We start from the raw sequence: 19,861 nt of genomic DNA on the forward strand, positions 1-19,861 counted from the left end.
ACCAATGACACCACTCCTCTAAGGCTACTTTCATAGCCAAAAGTTCCTTGTTTGCAGTGTTGTAGTTCCTCTCGGCCGGGCTGAGATCGCGGGGGATATATATCTAACACAAAAAGTGGTGTCGTTTCTGATCAGGGTCTAAATGCTGAGACAACACTGCCCCCACCCCACTGTCTGATGCATCAACCTCCATGATGAATTGCATGTTAGGGTCTGGATGAATTAAGATGGGAGCTGAAGTGAGCAAGGTCTTGAGGCTGGAAAAGGAGACTTTGAAGTTAATTTGGTTAGCGGTGCTGCTACCTTGCTGTAGTCTGCGGTAGAAGTTGGCGAACCCCAGGAATTGTTGTAACTGCTTTGTGGTGGTAGGTATTGGCCACTCCACGACCACTTGGACCTTGCTTGGGTCTGCCTTTATCTGCCCGCACCCAAAAAACTCATGGAACTGGAGTGGAACTCGCACTTCTCCGCCTTGACGTACAGCCTGTTCTCCAGAAGCCACTGCAGGACCTGACTCACATGGGATGTATGCTCTGTGACGTCTCTGAAAAAAAAAAAAAAACCCCAAATCAAAGTGTCAAGGTTAAACGCGGTCTTCCACTCATCTCCCTCTGTAATGTGCACCAGATAGTACGTGTTCTGGAGATCAAACTTTAAGATTGTGGCCTGCTCTAGTGGCTCAGAGGTAAAGTGTACTTATTCTTAACCGATAGAGTTAAGGCTGCGATGATCAATGCAAGGACTTAGTGTCTTGTCCTTCGTCACAAAAAAAGAATCCAGCACCCACCATAGAGGAAGGGTGGATTAAACCGGTTTTCAGAGAATCTCCAATATATACCTCAATAGCCTCCCTTTCAGGACGAGAGGGATTGTATAATTTACTGGATGGAAGCAGAATATCAGGGAGGGGTTTAATTTCACAGTCATACGATCCATGGGGCAGCAGTGTGTGCTAGGTATTTGGAAAAAAAGTTATGGTACTTGGGAGGGACACGCTCAGGGCAGGGCAGACTTCAAGCAGGTGGATAGACAGTAGGAGCTCCATTTAAGAATTCTACAGGTGGGCTAATCAATGTGGGGATTGTAGAGCTTTAACCAGGGGTCACCTAAAATCATAGGGATCTGAGATTAACTTAAAGGCCATTTCCTTACCATAGTTTCCAGAAGTCATCAATCTAAGAGGGGTTGTAACATGAGCCAAAATTTGACCATCTAAGGCCCTTGCAGTACTGGGCTCTGGGAGCGGCTCTCCAGGAAAACCAGATTGACAAGCTAGTTCTTGATCAATGAAATTTCCCTCAGGCCCTGAATCAACCACAGTAAAGTGGACAGTAAACCTGAGGGGATCACAAGGTAGCAGGAAGTTGGAGGCAGAGTGAGTTCTTAGTGTGTACCTGATTCTGGCTCTTCAATACGCCCACAGCCAGCCCTTTTGGCCAATTGGGACACAAGGCGATGAAGTGACCCCCCGCAGTAGAGGTATGTGCCAGAACTACGCCAGCGTAGGGGTTCTCAGGGGACAGGCGGGCTTGGCCAAGCTGCATGGGCTCAGGATAGGAGGTGGACGCTGGTCGGGAGACCAGAGATGGAGCTGCTGATCCGGGATGATAATTACATTCCTTCTGCCGCTCCCGCAGGTGGTTTAATAGACCAGGAAATCAAAGCACTCAAACTGGTAGGATCATCCCAAGAAGCTAATTCACCCTTGGTCTTTTCACTGAGGCCTTTTCTAAATACCTCTCATAGCACTGCATCCTTCCAACCTGCATCCACAGCCAAAGTCCTAAATTCAACTGAATAGTCAGCAACAGAACAGGTACCTTGCTGGAGTTCTGATAGACGCCTAGCTACATCTCCACTGTGATCAGGATGAACTAACACCTCCCAAAGCATGACTTCAAACTGAGCAGGGGACCAAGCTGACAACAGAACATTTAGGGAGGGACTGCAGAGCCGGGGTTTTAACAGAGTAGGTTGATTGCTGATGAGCCTCAGGTGAGTGGAGCTGCAGGTGGTGACCTGGAGAGAGCGAGCCAGGATGACACGCCCACAACACACAGAGATAGACAAAGACAGTAAGGAGGGGAAAACAATGAGGATGGGGGAGAAGGCAGAGCAGAGAGTGCACAGTGCTTGCTCCAGCTATCACCTACTTAAAGCACTCCTTGGGTGATAACGATAGAGACCATTTGATTAACTTTTATATTTACTTAGTAGTGAGTTATGTTATGGCAGTGGAAGTGGCAGCGCCAACAGCAGTAGCTGTCATCACCCTGGGGGAGAGGAAAGAGAGGGATCAGAGCTATCTTGGCCCAGCTTGGACCTAAGGCTGCTCTAAACCTCTGGTCTGGACAAAATGGGACTCAGGTTGGCCAAGAAACGAAAATCAGAGGTTGCTGTGCCAAAATCTTTACAGAGACCTGCTTATCACCACTCTGGATCAAGCAGTCCATTTGCTGTTTGAGCTGTCAGCGCTGGGCTTTGGGGAGGGACTCTGTTTTACATCTATGATGCTTGGTCCTCAAATGCTGTCAAGATGGAACCTGAATCCCAAATGTCCGACTTTTTATGTGAGGATGATGACCACATTTTCATCTTGTTGCTGCCTTTTACTTTCACTTAAAATCAGGAAGGGAGGCCTGCATAAACAGGTGTTTCTCTTGTTCTCTCTATCCTCTTTCAAATTGCTACATTGAGTGGAAAAGGAATTAGTTCCATAAGTTAGGCCTATATTGAAAAGCAAGCAGGCTAAGACAACCAACTATGATTTGATCCGTTTCAGCATTCTGGACAGAGCCGTTCCTTTATACAATTCCTAAGGACTTCACAATTTCAAAGCACAAATGTGGAGTTTACAGTAGCGTAATTACATGGCAGAATATTTGCAAAAAAGGGATACATGCCAGTTTATGGTGCTCTTTGTAATCTGAGATTATCTGAGTTTTTATTCCCAAATTGCCATGTCTATAAATAAATGTATGTTGTTTCATTCTATTCTTAAAGGTTCTGTTAAGTTATGTGTGTGACATGAAGCAAGGTGTGAACTATGGCAGAGCTGGGCTCCTCCCAGTAAGATATGAGCTCCCCTAAACATGATTTGTGACATTTGGGGGGGGGGGGGGGGGTGCTCTAAAGTTTTGACATTATTTTTCTGCATCATAGATCATGCTTAAAATTGGGAGTTTCTGGTTTCATCCAGCCATAGAGAGTGATCACTGTCCCTCGCACTGTCCACTCTAGCACTCCGTTCCCTCTCTGGTAGACCTACTATAGGTTGTGTTACTAGTCCGGTCTGCTGTGACGGTCGATGATCATTCCATCTGGCTGGATGAAGCCAGGCCACCTGATTTTAGGCATGATCCATGATACAGAAGGTAGAAATGAATGGCTGCAGCGCTACGACAGCTAGAGGCTCTCCGCAGCGCTGAGCAACTTTCTAAATTCTTTCATCTCAGAGAAAATAAAGGTCAGGTCAACACTGTAGCAAAACTGCTATAATAATTGAATAAACCACGCCAGATAATTTCACATGATGAATGCATGTGTTTTGTTATTGAGGAGAGAGTGCTGGGAAATATGGTATAGGTTGGATGTGCTTGTGTAACTATGACAGTGTTAGGATTCGTGTGTGGTGAAGCAGGTTGTAGGACCCAAACGCAGGACGCACGACTGGCAGGTATAGTTCAACAGTTTATTTAACAAAAGGTGAGCGCACTACAAGTAGTGGCTGAATCCAAAGTAAAGTCCACAAGGGCAAAGGAAAACACAAAGTCCAAAAACAGGGTTCAGGCAGAAATCCAAAAACAGACTGAGCTTCTCCTCAAAACAGACATACTGCAACACAAGGTATACACATACAATGACCCAACAAAGACAAGACAGAAACACCAGGTATATATACACAGGGACTAACGAGCAGGGTGGGAGCACACAGGTGATACTACTGGGATTAACGAGACACAGGCAGGCAAGGAGAGAACAGAGGGGATAACAGAGAGACAGCCAGGCAGAGGGATACTGGAGGGAACAGACATGACACAGGTTACTGAACACATAACAGATCAGAGGAATAAATATAAACGAATCAAGACACAAGCAGACACATCCCCACTGAACTAACACCAACAAGGAACACAGACCGAAGCAAAGTAAAACAATGAACTGGGAACTAAGGCATCAAGAAGACAGACATGAGTGACAGACAGATGGACATGAGTGAACCCCAAAACACAACAGACTATATAACTGATACTGGACACAGGACAGAACCCAAAACACTAAGACATGAACCGAGACACAGAACGAGGAGCTAAGACACAGAATACAGAGCAGACTAAACTAAAATAATGCAGACGAGAAACAAGAAGTAAATTCTAAAACATAACCGAGGCACAGGACTGGGAACAAAGACAAAGAACTAAAACACAGGACCAAGAGCTAAGATAAAAGACGAGACATAAACTACTAAGGACAAGGAACGAGAGAAACAGGCAAATAGATAGACATATGAAACAATGGCAAAAACTCAAACTCACAGGGAAAAAAATACAACTCATAACAGACAGGGGGTGAATGTGTTAGATGGGGTGCACAACACTCACTTTCGAGAGGCAGTGCCAGTGAATCACGGGACTGGACTGCGAACCAGTGATTCATTCAGTAAGTGAAGCAGTTGCTGCTTGTCACGTGATTTTTTTCGCACCAAAGCAAGCTTTGAAGCAGTGGTTCAATAGGATTGTAGTCCAGGGATTTGAAGCGTGCATCGAAGCTTCAGTGTCGCACTGCCATCACTACTACACACTGTACATCTATTGATTCTGATATTAACAGATTATTCTCTAATTCTCATTTTGTTTTTTGTTATATGCTCGACATTGGACTCATTAGATGGAATGTCTCCGGTGAAAATGACCTTGGCTTTCACTCAGTAGGCACCAGCCGTCACTTATTCAGGAAATAATAATAATAAGGAATAATCATGTAATTCAATACATTTCTTTATTTTCATTCGACCTCTTCTCTCTGTTCATGGTGCTGAAATATGCTACAATAGATACAATGAAAGGCGTTTCTCAAGCATTACATGCTAATATTAGTCACTGAGAATGTGAGTTTTCAATAGTAGGTCCGTGACATTGTGTCACATTACCATTCCTTGGCTTATGCTGAAACAACATACATGTCAAAAAAGTCAAGAAAGTAAATTCACTCAAGAATTTTTTAATGACAAGTTACATTTATTGTTTCATGTGTCATTGTCATGATCATATGACAGATTAATTAGTATTTAACACATCCTGAAGTTTCAAAGTTTTTCAATTTAGAAGAATATACAGTTTAACAATCAGGAGTCACTGTCCAGATGATTAAAATGCAGTCACACGGTTGGTGGACCTGTCTTTTACAATAAGTTGAAGCCGGGACAAGTTACACACACAACTTCAAATGCAATTTTCTTGTTTTGTCTTCCCAAATTTTATTAATTTTATGGAAATAGCCTAAAGTAAATTAAAGTTATTGTTCCACTGATGAAACTGGTGGTGAATGTACAAACAAAATAAAAATAAACTGGTCTTTGAGTGAAAAAACAGAAACCCAGTAGCTACTACTCCTGCATACACAATTAGAACAAATACAACAGAAATGCAGCCCAAATTACTTTAACATATAGATATAAGATATAGATTATACATTACTTTTGGAAATTTGTCATGAAAGGTTAGGTTATTCCTACAGAATGTAGGAATCCAGTGATCCCTCATTGATAACAGCAATCCATTCCTCATGACGAGGATATTGTAAAATGTAAATCAAATTCAAATTAGCTTTATTGGCATGAATGTATAGCAACAATATTGCCAAAGCTATTTATAAAGTAAATAAGAGCTGTTTCTCAAGCCAAGTTCAGACTTATGTACTTTAAAGTTCGGACTTGGCAAGTTCTGCTTGGAAGTACAAACTCCCAGGAATGGGAGCACGTAGTCCGTCATTCAGCAATTGGAACTGCAGCGGACTTGATTACAGCTGGACCCGTTAGCGGGTGGGACCTCACATCTCCGAAAACGTCGTAGCAAATTTTTAAATCACACTCACATTCATACACTCAGAAACTTTGGTGTGGGCAAGAAGAGCCTGGAGCCATCCATCCAGCAGGAGTGCCAATATCTCACTGAAGCTTTTGCCCTTCAGCAAGGCAACAAACAAATCTTATTTTTCAACAAACAACCACTAATCAACTAATGCTTCATAGTTACAGGGCAGTATGCTTTTTCACCATGACACAGTCTTTTTTTACATGTTCCCATTCCCTTCAACTTCGCTCCAACTTGGAGCACTGAACCATGCACTTCAGACTTTAGTTTGTTTTAGTTTGGCAGTGGCTGACACTGTAAATGCATCTGATAGACCAGCCTGTTAATCATCCATAATTATAATCAATATGTCACAGTACTCTTCTTCTGCCTGTGGCTCATCACACAGTTCATGTTTTGACTTTGTGTTCTTTTATTTTTTACAAAGTTTCTGTGTGTTTTCTCTACATTTCCTCTTTCTTTTACAGGCAAGCCTTTTGATGCCCAATCACTGATTATCAGTGCTGTGTCCAACATCATCTGCTGCCTGGTGTTTGGTGATCATTTTGAATACACTGACAAGCAGTACCAGGGTATACTTCAGAAGTTCAATGAATTAGTGCACTTAGAGGGAAGTTTGTGGATATAGGTGAGCCTCCTTTGTAAACAAGATGCAACTCGTAGTAATGCTTTTTTAAATTAATATCCAGCCAGACCACATAAGTCGATGATGTGTTTTAGTAACTTTTTTGTAAAACAGTTCAAAAACAACATAATCAACATGGAATTAAATGAAACTAACATAAAATGCATTAAATTAGATAAAAATGTGTAACAGTAGGCCTACTCAAGGTATCAAGGTAGTTTATTTATCATTACCAAACAGTGGTACAACAAAATGAAAGTTTGTGGTCTCTTCAAGCTGCACACAAATATAGGCACACGAATATTATATAACATATAAAATAAATAAAGTCAAATAAAATCAAACAATATATACCATTATTTACATAAACGTATACACCCAGGAAACAATTCTGCAGGTCATTTTTTTAATTTGCATCTGCAAGATACTGAAGTAAAAGTATCAATACAACAATATTAAAATATCATATTCACAGCAGACATTTTGACTTGCCACAGTAGGAAAAGCACAGGTGTTGCTAATAACATTAACAGTGGCTCTGTTCTATTGAAGTGTCTTACTAAGCCACAAGAGTGAGCCAGTAGACCATACTAGGAATACCAGGATGTGACAACACTGAAGAAAATGACACTTTGCTACAATGTAAAGTAGTGAGTGTACAGCTTGTATAACAGTGTAAATTTGATATTCACTCTAATACACAACTTAATGGACTTTGTAGAGATCAGGATCAAAGAACACAGAGAAAGCCTTGGCCCGTCCTCACCGAGAGACTACTTCGACTGCTTCCTCACAGAGATGGGAGAGGCGAGTGTTTCTATGTGTCTGCATTGTGTTTGTTTTCTTTGTTGTTGTTTGTTTGCTCTCTAATTGAAGCATTTTGTGTTTGATTGATAGAAGGAGGACAAAGATTCTGGTTTTGATTTTAAAAATTTGTCTGTTTGCACTCTGGACCTGTTTGGTGCTGGAACTGAAACTACTACCACAACTTTACACTGGGGACTGCTATTCATGATGTTCTACCCAGACATACAAGGTGTGTGTGTGTGTGTGTGAGTAATATCTGTGCTGCCTCATGCCGCTTATTTTGTAAGCATCTTGCCATGACCTTATAGGATCAGGGGTCCCTCACAGGTCAGTCCTGTGTTGGGAAAGGAAGTGTGTGGGATGTATTGCATTTTCCCCTCAGTGATCTACATAGTACACAGACTCATATTGTTTTCTGTTCTCACTGTGTGCAGAGAGAGTCCAGGCTGAGATAGAATCTGTCGTTGGTTCACCCAGACTGCCCTCTGTGACTGACTGATGCAGTCATCCATGAAATCTAAAGAATGGGCAACATTGTCCCCCTTAATCTGGTCCACATGACAAACAAGGACACCATGCTTGACAAATACACAATCCCAAAGGTACATGATGCACATGTGAGAAAGAAGTGCTTTCTGAGAGCATTTTACTTATTGTTTGGATTTTCTGGCAGCATAGCTTTTGAATGCAGTGCTTCTTTGCTACCAACTCAACAATCATGGTCAAAAATCAACAGTGGAACATATCAACAAAGCTCTTTAAACCAGTCCCTTGTGCAGATAACTTCAATAAAAAGTAAACCAAGTTTGTTTCTATACTGCATTGATTTGAACTGAATAATAGATAACGTCTCGGGGTTACGTATGTAACCCTTGTTCCCCGAGAAGGGGAACGAGACACTGCGTCGGTGACGACACTATGGGAACGCCCCTGGGCGTGGCAGGGCTGAACTATGAATGAAACTACTCCAATCCTATTGGTGTTACTAGAACGGTAGTGTGTGACGGCATAACTGGAAGGGGTATATAAGCATGCCGGCACATAGGACACATTAGCCCTTTCTATGAAGCAAGGCACTCCAGGCGGGGTGAGGTGTGGTGGACTGAAGCAGTGTCTCGTTCCCCTTCTCGGGGAACAAGGGTTACATACGTAACCCGAGATGTTCCCCTTCGAGGGAACTCGAACTGCGTCGGTGACGACACTATGGGAACGAGATACCCACTTAGGCCGCACCGAAACCCCACCTGCCCCTAGCGTGCAGAACCTGACGGCACGACTAGGAGGAGAGTGCACGGGTGGCGGGTGCAGAAGGCAGGTCCAGACTGTAAAACTGGATAAAAGTGTGAGGGGTGGCCCAGCCAGCCGCATCACACAAATCCTGGAGTGACGCCCCTGCGAGGAGGGCCCTAGAAGCCGCCATGCCTCGAGTAGAGTGCGCCCTTACGGCCATAGGTGAAGGCAAACTGCGCACCTGATAGGCCAGGGAAATAGTCTGAACGATCCAGTTGCTGATGGTGTGTTTAGAAGCGGGGAGCCCAGCCTTGGGGGACCTGAAACACACCAGCAACTGGTCTGCTTTCCTCCACAGGGAAGACCTCAGAGTGTAAATAGTCAGTGCTCTGAAAGGGCAGAGCAGATGAAGTCTCCCGTCCTCCGCCGTCACATGAGGTGGGGGATGAAACGCCTGCAGCAACGTGGACCCTGCCAGTCTGGCCGGAACCTTAGGGACATAACCTGGACAAGGGTGCAAGATGGCCCTGTCCCTCCACGAGGCAAACTCCAGGCATCAGGGAGACACCGAAATTGCCTGGAGATCCCCCACCCTCCTCAGAGAGGTGATAGAGAGGAGAAAGGTCATCTTAAGGGTCAGGTGCTAGGCCTCAGCCGACTCCAGGGGTTCGAAGGGGGGAATGCTGCAATGGCAGCCACATATACTTTGAGCGTGGACGGGGAGAGGCCAGCGGAGAAACGGTGCTGGAGGAACTCCAGTATCACAATTACCGAGCAGGTAACTGGGTCCACCGCCCGTTCTCTGCACCAGGTGGTGAACACATTCCACTTTAGGCCGTACATCCTTCTCGTGTACGGGGCTCTGGAGCTGAGCAGCGTTTCGACTGCTCCTGTCGTCAGACCCGCCTCTAAGAACTGCGCCCCCTCAGGGGCCAGACCCATAGCTGCCACAGGGCGGGGTCCGGCCCTCCGCCTGGGACCGCTAACTCTTGAGACTGGGCCAGGACGAGCCAGTCGTCGATGTAGTTCAGTATGCGGATGCCCTGGAGCCTCAACGGAGCCAGAGCTGCCCCTACTTGAGGTCTCTGGACCTCTTCCCGCGGGCCCACCAAGACTGAATGACGGTCCTCAGATCTGTCTTCCCGGGGGGCTGTGGGCGAGAGCGCCATCTTGCATCCCAGGTTGGTTGAGGGGGATCCCGCGAAGCTACGCTCTGCTTCTGGCTGTGGCGGTAGGTGCTGGATGAAGGCTGCGTCCGCCTTTCCTGAGCCGTCGCGGTCCTGGAGTCTGACCGGCGGGGGAGATATCGCTCAAATGCCTCTCCCTGAGTTTTGGCGTGCTGGAACCTGGTGACAACAGCATCCACTGCTTCGCCAAACAGGCCAGAAGGCGAGAGGGGCACATCCAGGAGAAAAGCCCTCTCCTTCCCCTGGATGCCTGATAGGTTGAGCCACAGATGGCACTCCGTAGCCACCAAAGCCGCCATGGATCGGCTGATGGAACGGGCCGTTTCCTTGGTCACACGAAGAGCCAAGTCCGTTGCTCTACAGAGCTCCGTCAGGTCCTCCTCAGAGGGACCTCCCCCTACGTCACAGTCCCGAAGGAGATCGGCCTGGTATGCCTGCAAGACAGCCATCGTATGTAGGCTGGCACCAGCTCGACCCGCTGCCATGTAGGCCTTGCCCACCAAATCGGACGTCATCCGACACGGCTTGGTGGAGAGTGCCGGCGTCCGGAGGGATGAGGCGAGGTTGGGAGAGAGGTAGCTAGCCAGTGCCTCCTCCACTCGTGGCATCGCTCCGTAGCCGTGCTGTCTGATTCCCGTCACGTTGCCGTAGTCCAGCCGGGGGGACGTAGACAGCCGCGCAGAGAAGGGTATATTCCATGATCTACACAACTCGTTGTGCAGATCCAGAAAAAATGGTAGGGGCCGACGCAGGGGTGGCGCTCGGTGTTGCAGAAACCGCTCATCTAGTTTGCTGCCTGCCGATGGCTGCTGCACCGCCTGTGGCCAATCAATGTGCAGCTTGGCCACGGCCCGCGTCACCTGGTATGCCTGCAAGACAGCCATCGTATGTAGGCTGGCACCAGCTCGACCCGCTGCCATGTAGGCCTTGCCCACCAAATCGGACGTCATCCGACACGGCTTGGTGGGGAGTGCCGGTGTCCGGAGGGATGAGGCGAGGTTGGGAGAGAGGTAGCTAGCCAGTGCCTCCTCCACTCGTGGCATCGCTCCGTAGCCGTGCTGTCTGATTCCCGTCACGTTGCCGTAGTCCAGCCAGGGGGACGTAGACAGCCGCGCAGAGAAGGGTATATTCCATGATCTACACAACTCGTTACACAACTCGTTGTGCAGATCCAGAAAAAATGGTAGGGGCCGACGCGGGGGTGGCGCTCGGTGTTGCAGAAACCGCTCATCTAGTTTGCTGCCTGCCGATGGCTGCTGCACCGCCTGTGGCCAATCAATGTGCAGCTTGGCCACGGCCCGCGTCACCACTTCCAACAACTCCTCGTATCCTGGCGAGGGCTGATGACGTTCCGTTTCCTCTATGCTAAGCACATCTAGCTCCTCAGAGCCAGATCGTGTCAGCCTTTCCGGACTCGCCCCTTGAGTGGGAGAAACCGAGAAACGGGCTCCCGATCGGGGACGAGGGGAGGAGGATTCCGCAAACGAGGACCGGAAAAAGGCCTCAGCCGTTCCGGCACCCTCGGCGATCTCGCGTTGTGATCCCCAGGATCGGAGCCGCTGCGACGCCTCAGCGACCGCGGGGCCTGTGCCACAAGGGGAGCGCATCCGACCATCCTCTAGGAAGAGAGCCGCTTGAGACCTCAGCACCCTCAGGGGCCTCGCAATGGTCGCAGGCAGCCCCCTCGAGAGCTGCCTGAGCATGCGACATCCCCAGGCATGAGACGCACATCCCATGGGTATCACCTTCTGTGATGAAACGCTCACAAGGGAAGACACACTGTCGGAATCGCTTTGACATAATCTGCTGTTTCGTCTCGATGTCAGGTAGGAAAATGGAGCTTCCAAACATAGCCAGAGTGCCTGCTGAATAGAAAGAAGCTAATGTGTCCTATGTGCCGGCGTGCTTATATACCCCCTCCGGTTACGCCGTCACACTACCGTTCTAGTAAAACCAATAGGATTGGAGTAGTTTCATTCATAGTTCAGCCCTGCCACGCCCAGGGGCGTTCCCATAGTGTCGTCACCGACGCAGTTCGAGTTCCCTCGAAGGGGAACCAATAACTACCCGTATGGTACAAAGTTTTTTTGAAAATAAATGTTATACTGACAAAAATAACCAGAAAATATAGAAATTAGATTAATTTATAATAACATATTATATATACCGCAGGTTAAAACTTACCAGACATTTAATAAGTAGTATTTAGTAGCTCTTCTGGAGCTTTTGATCATTTCACGTGATCCTAATCAGCCCATAGGCAACTTTTTTTGGAGCATTTTAAGATTTGAGATTCAAAGTTCTTGACCTTGGAAACAGCAAATGACAGACTGATCAGTTATATGATTGTTGTATTATTTTTATATCATATTTTCAATTATTAAGATTAGTTCATCAGCTGCTGTTTCACAGGTTGAGAATTTACCTAGTACCTCAACCTTGTCATTTGTTTATTTTTTTCCAGAAACACAAAAAAATCACTTTGATTAACTGTTTTAATTAATGTTAGAACTGAACTCAGTTGTACATGATGAGTCGATGTGGAAAACTCCACACACCTTCAACCCTCAACATTTTCTGGATCAGGACAGCAAATTTAGGAAGAGAGAGGCCTTCCTTCCTTTTTCAGGAGGTTAGTCAGTAGTTGCGAACCTCTAAAACTCAGTTATTTGATGTTTAAACCAATTGTTTTCCTGTCTAACTGATTACCATAGTAGGAAGGGGATCAGTCTCCATGTCGTACTGTATTCTGTGGTTGTTTCAGACTTTGAGCTGCAGCGATATTATATGATAAAAGTGAATCTCTTAAAAATTGTGTGAATACAACTCATCGTTTGCTCTTTGTGGTCTCAGGTAAGCGTATGGGGGTGGTGATGGAGCAGTGGATAAGACACATACCTTTGGTGTGAGAGACTGGGGTTCAATTCCCCACTGTGACCCATCCACCAATGTGTCCCTGAGCAAGACACTTAACCCCTAGTTGCTACAGAGGCGTGCGACCTCTGACATATAGCAATTGTAAGTGGCTTTTGACAAAAGCGTCAGCTTAATGAAATGGTATGTAAACATGTGTGTCTTGGGGAGCAGCTGGCCAGGATGGGGTTATTCCTCTTCTTTACCTCCCTCCTTCAGAGTTTTTCTTTCTCGGCATGCGCTGGAGAGCAACCAAGTCTGGAGTACAATTTAGGAGACACTCGCTGTCCCAAACCTTACCCCGTCTGTGCCGTACAACAATAAACCACCAATTGAACCATCTCTTTTTCACAACACAATTTCACAATTCCGCTACATTTATTTCACTAGCAAGGAACATACAATCAGTAGATATGATTAAATTATGTATTGATGATCAAAACAGAAAGATGTATGAGGTTTGCAGCTGCTTAACAGACATAAGGAAATCTGCCATCGGAATGATCGTAAAGTTCTGCTGTCATTGTTTGTATAAGATAGTTAAAATGTTCAGCCATGTTAATAACATGAGTGTACTCTGTAAGTATTTTCTGAATTAAACTATGGCTGAGGTGTTGATGACAGTGATTGAAAATGCACCTTTTCTGTATGACATAAACTGCTTTCACCAGTACAAAGTTATACATTGCAAGAGATTGGACCAGATACACAGTTTCACTGTGATGTGTTGACAGACCGTGTCATTGTGATACAGAAAATAAAAAGACAGGACTGTTTTACAGCACTGCATAGTATAATGGTAAAAATTACAAAATTAGAAATGTAAACATGGGAAAGCCAAGTGGACGGCCTGTGGCCTCTGACTGAATAAGAGTTCCAGATGAGAACATGTAAGTCAACATCAGGACTGACATATACCAAGAGACCCATGACACCCTCCAGCAGAAGGTCGTTCTTCAGTGAATGGAGTCAATCTGTGAGGGGGAAAAGCCCTGGAAAAGGCAAGCTCACAAAGGCAAAGGCAATGTATACAATAACAATAATAAAGGCAATCTGAACATGATGATTTGAGAGTTTGTCGTCACGCAAACAAAACCCACAACTTGTGGTTGAACTTATCTTTAGGTCCATCTCAGCAGATGCATGTGTGGAGCATATTAGGCAGCCAGGAGAAAGGTGGGCTGCGGATGGTGACAGTTTTGTGGAAGGTAATGTGTCAAAGCTATTCATTATCTACCGATTTTGTAATCCAAATACCAGAAATGATTTATTATGATACCAGAAATGATTTATTATGATACATAATATGATTATGATACTTCATGCTGAAGTATCTTACTGAACTTTTGTGGCTGGAGGGCTCAGTCTGGAGTATGGTAAGTCATTGGTATCCATTAAGTTGGTGGGACTGCATCCAATCCAATCCACCTTTATTTATATAGCACCTTTAAAAACAACACTGTTGACCAAAGTGCTGAACACAGTCTACAAATAAACAACAACATACAATAAAATAAAGTAAAGAAAATTAATAAAACAATAAATCACAAAAAATAAATACAATAATACAAAACTGAAAGGACAACCCTCACACTGTATTAAAAGCCAAAGAAAATAAAAGAGTTTTAAGATGAGATTTAAAAACAGAAAATGACTCAGTAAGTCTAATATGTAGAGGCAGCTCATTCCAGAGTCTCGGAGCTGCCACAGCAAACGCACGGTCACCTCTAGATTTACGTTTAGATTTAGGGACTACCAGCAGTGCCTGATCAGCCGATCAGAGCGAACGAGATGGACTGTAGGGCTCAAGCAGATCAGACAAATACTGGGGGGCCAAGCCATGCACGCAATTAAAAACAAATAAAATAATTTTAAAATCGGAACAAAAGTGCTCTGGAAGCCAGTGTAAGGATTGGAGAATGGGTGAAATATGGGCAAATTTTCGAGTTACAGTTAAAAGACGAGCAGCTGCATTTTGAATTAGTTGTAATCGTGCCATAAGTGATTTGCTAAGACCACTATAGAGTGCATTACAATAATCTAAACGAGTGGTGATAAAAGCATGGATTAAAATCTCAAAATCATGTCGAGATAAAAACGGTTTTACTTTGGCCAGTTGCCTCAGCTGGAAAAAAATGGTTTTCACCACTGCACCAATCTGGGCATCAAGTTTCAAACGACCAACTTGACTCCCAGATTTGTGACCACAGAGCTAATATCTCCGGTTAGCCAACCCGGATCAACAGGACCCGCAGCAGCTGAGTCATTCGGAGTAAGTAACATGAGCTCAGTTTTACTCTCATTTAAATACAAAAAATTCACAGCCATCCATGCTTTCACTTCATTCAGACACTCTAAAAGGGTTTTTGACTGACTTAGCGGCACATAAATTTGACAGTCATCAGCATAAAAGATGGAACCATACATTGTATCTTCTGAGGATTGACCCAAGAGGCAGTAAGTATATTGAAAAAAGTAACGGCCCAAGGACAGACCCTTGAGGAACTCCGCAAAACAGAGGAGCCGGAGATGACACAGCATCATTAACCTGAACTGAGAAACTCCTGTCTTCCAAATATCACGTAATCCAGGCTAAGGCCAACTCCTTAATGCCCACACAATTTTCAAGCTGAGACAATAAAATTTGGTGGTCGACCATATCGAACGCAGCCGTAAGGTCCAATAGCAGCAGAGCAACAGTATCACCAGAGTCTAAAGCCAAAAAAAGGTAATTGAGAACCCTCAGCAGAGCTGTCTCAGTACTGTGGGCTGACTTAAATCCAGACTGAAAATTTTCAGTTATACAATTGTCATTTAAAAATGTGCTCAGCTGCAAATAAACAACTTTCTCCATTATTTTGGAAAGCAAAGGGAGCTTAGAAATAGGCTGATAATTTGAGAGCTCAAGTCGGTCCAGACCAGGTTTCTTTAACAAGGGTTGAACAACTGCATGTTTAAAACTCATAGGCACTACTCCAGTAATTAGACTGACATTAACAATATCAAGTATGCAGGGCGTCACTGTAGAAACAACCTCTTTAAAAAGACGGGGGGATGACATCATTGGGGGACCCAGTGATCTTACTTTGACCAATAATTTGTTCTAAAACAGGCAAACTAACAGGCTCAAACTGATTCACAAGTTACAGAAATTCCATGGTCATTCAAAGGTGGACCAATAAGGGTCCTAATGCTCTCCACCTTATGGATAAAAAAATGAAGGAACTCCTCACACATTTTTGTTGGGTTCTCCAACCACTGGAGTTGTGGGTAATTAAGAATAGTTTTGAGGGTATTAAAAAGAACTCGAGGGTTGTGACCATTGGAAGAAATAATTTTAGAAAAGTACTTAATCTTTTCAGTTTTTACAATTTTTTGATAGAACACCATCTCTCTCTAAGTAACTGAAATGACACTTTAGAGTTTATCCCTTCCACATTCTTTCCGCCCTTCTACACTCGCATCTGACAGCGGGAGTGACATCGTTCAGCCAGGGATCAGTTCTCGGTTTTTTACGGGGGCTACAGTGTCCAATGATGCTTGATAAGCAGCATTAAAACTAACACACAGATCTTCAACAGTTGTATTTGGACAGAGAGAGACACAATTTAGATTAAAAACAGAGGAAAATTGAGTAGCAGTGGAAGGGTTAACTATCCGACCACGACGCACAGGAGCACATGGTTTAACTACAGCACGGGGGGAATTTCAAATACAACAGGCATATGATCAGAAAAAAAAACCCATCACAGACTTCAACATTAGAAACAGTTAAGCCATGAGTTAAAACCAGATTAAGAGTGTGCCCACGTTCCTGTGTGGGGCCAGATACACACTGTACAAGATCAAAACACTCAACGTCATTTAGAAAGGCTCTTGCCATTGGCTTTTCAGGACAGCACACATGGATGTTAAAGTCCCTTATAATAAGGAGGCTGTCATACCTTGGCACAAACTCGGCCAAAAATTGGGAAAAGTCATTGATGAAATCCTTGTTGTACTTGAGTGGCCTATTTACGAGTGCACACAGCACTGGAGATACACCGCTCAGTTCAAACAGGTTAACTTCAAAAGTGGTGAAAGATACAGTGAGTTCAAGCTGTTTACACTTAAAGTTTGATTTATAGACTGTTGCCAGTCCTCCTCCACGACCTAATGTCCTCGGAGAATTAAAATACGAACAGTCAAGCGGTAAAAGGTAAAAAGCACTCGACTTGCCTTTCTGTTACACAAAGAAAATCCAGATCACGCGACTCAAAGAAGTCCTTCATGATGAAAGTTTTGTTTGCTAGCGATCTAGCATTCACCAGGGCAAACCTAGCTGGATCCGGGGCTTTTGCAGCCAGTGTAGTCCGAGCAAGCGGCCAGAGATTTTGCTGATTCACCCCACGCCAGCGGAGGTGAGGAGCCTGAACACGACGAGCAGAGAACCCCACATCCAAGCCAGCCACTGGAACCAAACAGAGCCGATCGGGTCCGCAGAACGCCAAGGCGCGAGGCGACGAAATCCCAAACGGGTTCCAGGCAAAGTCATGGTGGGAGACAGCTTTTATTGCCAAGTAGTTTTTACACATACGAGGAATTTGTTTTGGAGATAAGTTGCTACACATAGACAAACAAAAACAAACATACAGTTGACATAAATAAATGTAGAAATATATAAATCTGGGATAGATTGAGAAAATATAAAATATAGAACAATAATGATAAACACAACAACAAACAACAAATATGTGCAATGTACCGAGTATGTGCAATGATGTGAAATGAAATAATATTTACATGTGCAAATATTTACAGTATTTGAGAAGGAAGAGGGGGAGGTGTCAGTGAGGGACCTGGGCCTTGTTAATGAGGCTAGCTGCAGGAGGGTAGAAGTTGTTGTGGCGAGAGGTTTTGCTCTTGATGGACCTCAGCCTCCTGCCAGAGGGAAGTGACTGAAACAGTTTGTGACCGGGATGGGAGGGATCAGCTGCAATCTTTCCTGCACGCCTTAGAATCCAGGAGGTGTACAAGTCCTGAAGAGATGGAAGATTGCAGTCAATCACCTTCTCTGCAGAGCAAATGATACGCTGCAGCCTGCCTTTGTCCCTGGCGTTGGCAGCAGCGTACCAGATGGTGATAGAGGAAGTGAGGATGGGTATGGGCTGATTTATGGCGGTGTAGAAGTGCACCAACATTGTCTTTGGCAGGCTGAGCTGAGCGGAGGAGTCTCGGGGTCTGGTGTCAGATTGTCTCTTGAAGCAGCAGTAGAACTGGTTCAGCTCATTTCCCAGGCGAGAGTCATTGATGGAGTGGGGGGCTTTGGGTTTGTAATTTGTCATCTGTCTGAACCCCCTCCAGACAGTAGTGGCGTCATTTGCAGAGAACTGGTATTGAAGTTTCTCTGAGTACGGTCGTTTAGACAACCACAAAGTTGTAATCCTCCTATAAAAAAAAAATCTTCTAACGGAGCGCTAATTACATTCAAAATTTAAAGTTAGTTAACTTAAGACACCATTTCATCAAACACTGGTTTGGGTTCTGTTAAGAAAATGAGAGGATGGTGATTCATGTGGACCACTAAATGTAACTAAAGGCCTAGACGTACATGTACACCTCAAAATGCTGTAGCATCCAAATCAATGCAAGTGCTTCCTTCTCTATTGGTGAGTATTTCAAATGGTAGAAGTTACAGCTTCACTGTTCCACTGCTTAGATGTCCTCACCATAGGTTTACAGAGTTTTAATTTCTTTCTGTATGCAGGAATCAGGAGGACCACGACGTGGTCAGAGTGTCCCAGAGGAGCGCGGGGGGGCGGCGTGATAGGCACTGCTTACTGTAATGTAGCAGTGATCCAAAATGTTCTCTTCTCTGGTTGGACACTTTATAAACTGTCTGTATTTTGGGAGTTCATGGCTGAGGTTTCCTTTGTTAAAGTCACCAAGAACAATGACTAAGGAGTCTGGGTGTTTGGGTTTGCAGTGCGTGAGCTAGTTGAGGACCCAAACGCAGGACACCAGAGTTGAAAAAAAAAATCAAGCACACTTACAAACAGCGGCTGAGTCCGAAAGTATAATCCAAAGAACTCAAGACAAAACAATAATCCACAAGCTGGCTAGGCTCACGGAAACACAAGGCAGAGACAAACACAGGTTAAAGCACATCCACAAGCTATGAGCAACAAACCACAATGATCCAACACAGACTGAACAGAACACAGGCATTAAGTAGTGAGGCAAACGAGCGGGGCGGGAACATAAAACAGGTGGACCACATCAAGGAGAACAGAACAGGAAGCAAAGTTAGACAAGGCCCAGAAGATTATAAAACAGGAAGTAAAGTGCACGGGAACACACCAGGACAGATATGCCAAAGTAAAACACAAAATATGGAAAGACTGCAAATCAGGGCATGGACTGAGACCGGACCAAACAGGCGACAGGACTACAGGAAAACATGGAGACATAGGACTAAGGACTCAAACAGGTAAAAAACATGCAGATAAACATAAGAATAAACTAAGCTACAAAACCCTAAATAAGACAAGATCAAATAATGAAACAGAAATACACAGACCAGGAATAACACCAACATGAACTAAAGCACAGAACTAAGAACTAAGGCACTGGACTAAGAACTGAGGCAATGAACTAAAATGCAGGACTAAGACCTAAGATAAGAGATGAGACATAAATAACTAGGGACAAGGAACGAGAGAAACAGAGATAAATAGAAAGACACATGAAACAATGACACACAGGGAAAAAATACAACTCAAACATAACCCAAAACTAAACTCACAACACCGGGAATGTCCACTCTACCCACAGTATCTGGTCGGCCAGCATGCTCTGTGTGTCATGTATGTTGGCCTGCGGTGGAATGTAAACACCAAGCAGAAAGTAGCTAGCAAAACCGCGGGGAGAGTAAAAAGTTTTACAGTGGATCTGTAAATATTCCAGATTGTGAGAACAGTGCTGCTGAATCACTGTCACGGCTAGCCAGCTGCAGCATGGAGTCCGGT

At 44.7% G+C, this 19,861-nt stretch overlaps 1 pseudogene; it reads left to right on the forward strand.

The window, feature by feature from the left end:
- The first annotated feature begins 7,333 nt into the window (after positions 1-7,333).
- On the forward strand, positions 7,334-13,347 carry LOC119900979 (annotated as a pseudogene).
- The last annotated feature ends 6,514 nt before the right edge of the window (positions 13,348-19,861 follow it).

The sequence above is a fragment of the Micropterus salmoides genome, unplaced genomic scaffold (genome assembly GCF_014851395.1).
Source record: "Micropterus salmoides isolate LMB-PRFRI ecotype aquatic unplaced genomic scaffold, ASM1485139v1 Ms_hic_scaffold_13, whole genome shotgun sequence".
Lineage (NCBI taxonomy): Eukaryota > Metazoa > Chordata > Actinopteri > Centrarchiformes > Centrarchidae > Micropterus > Micropterus salmoides.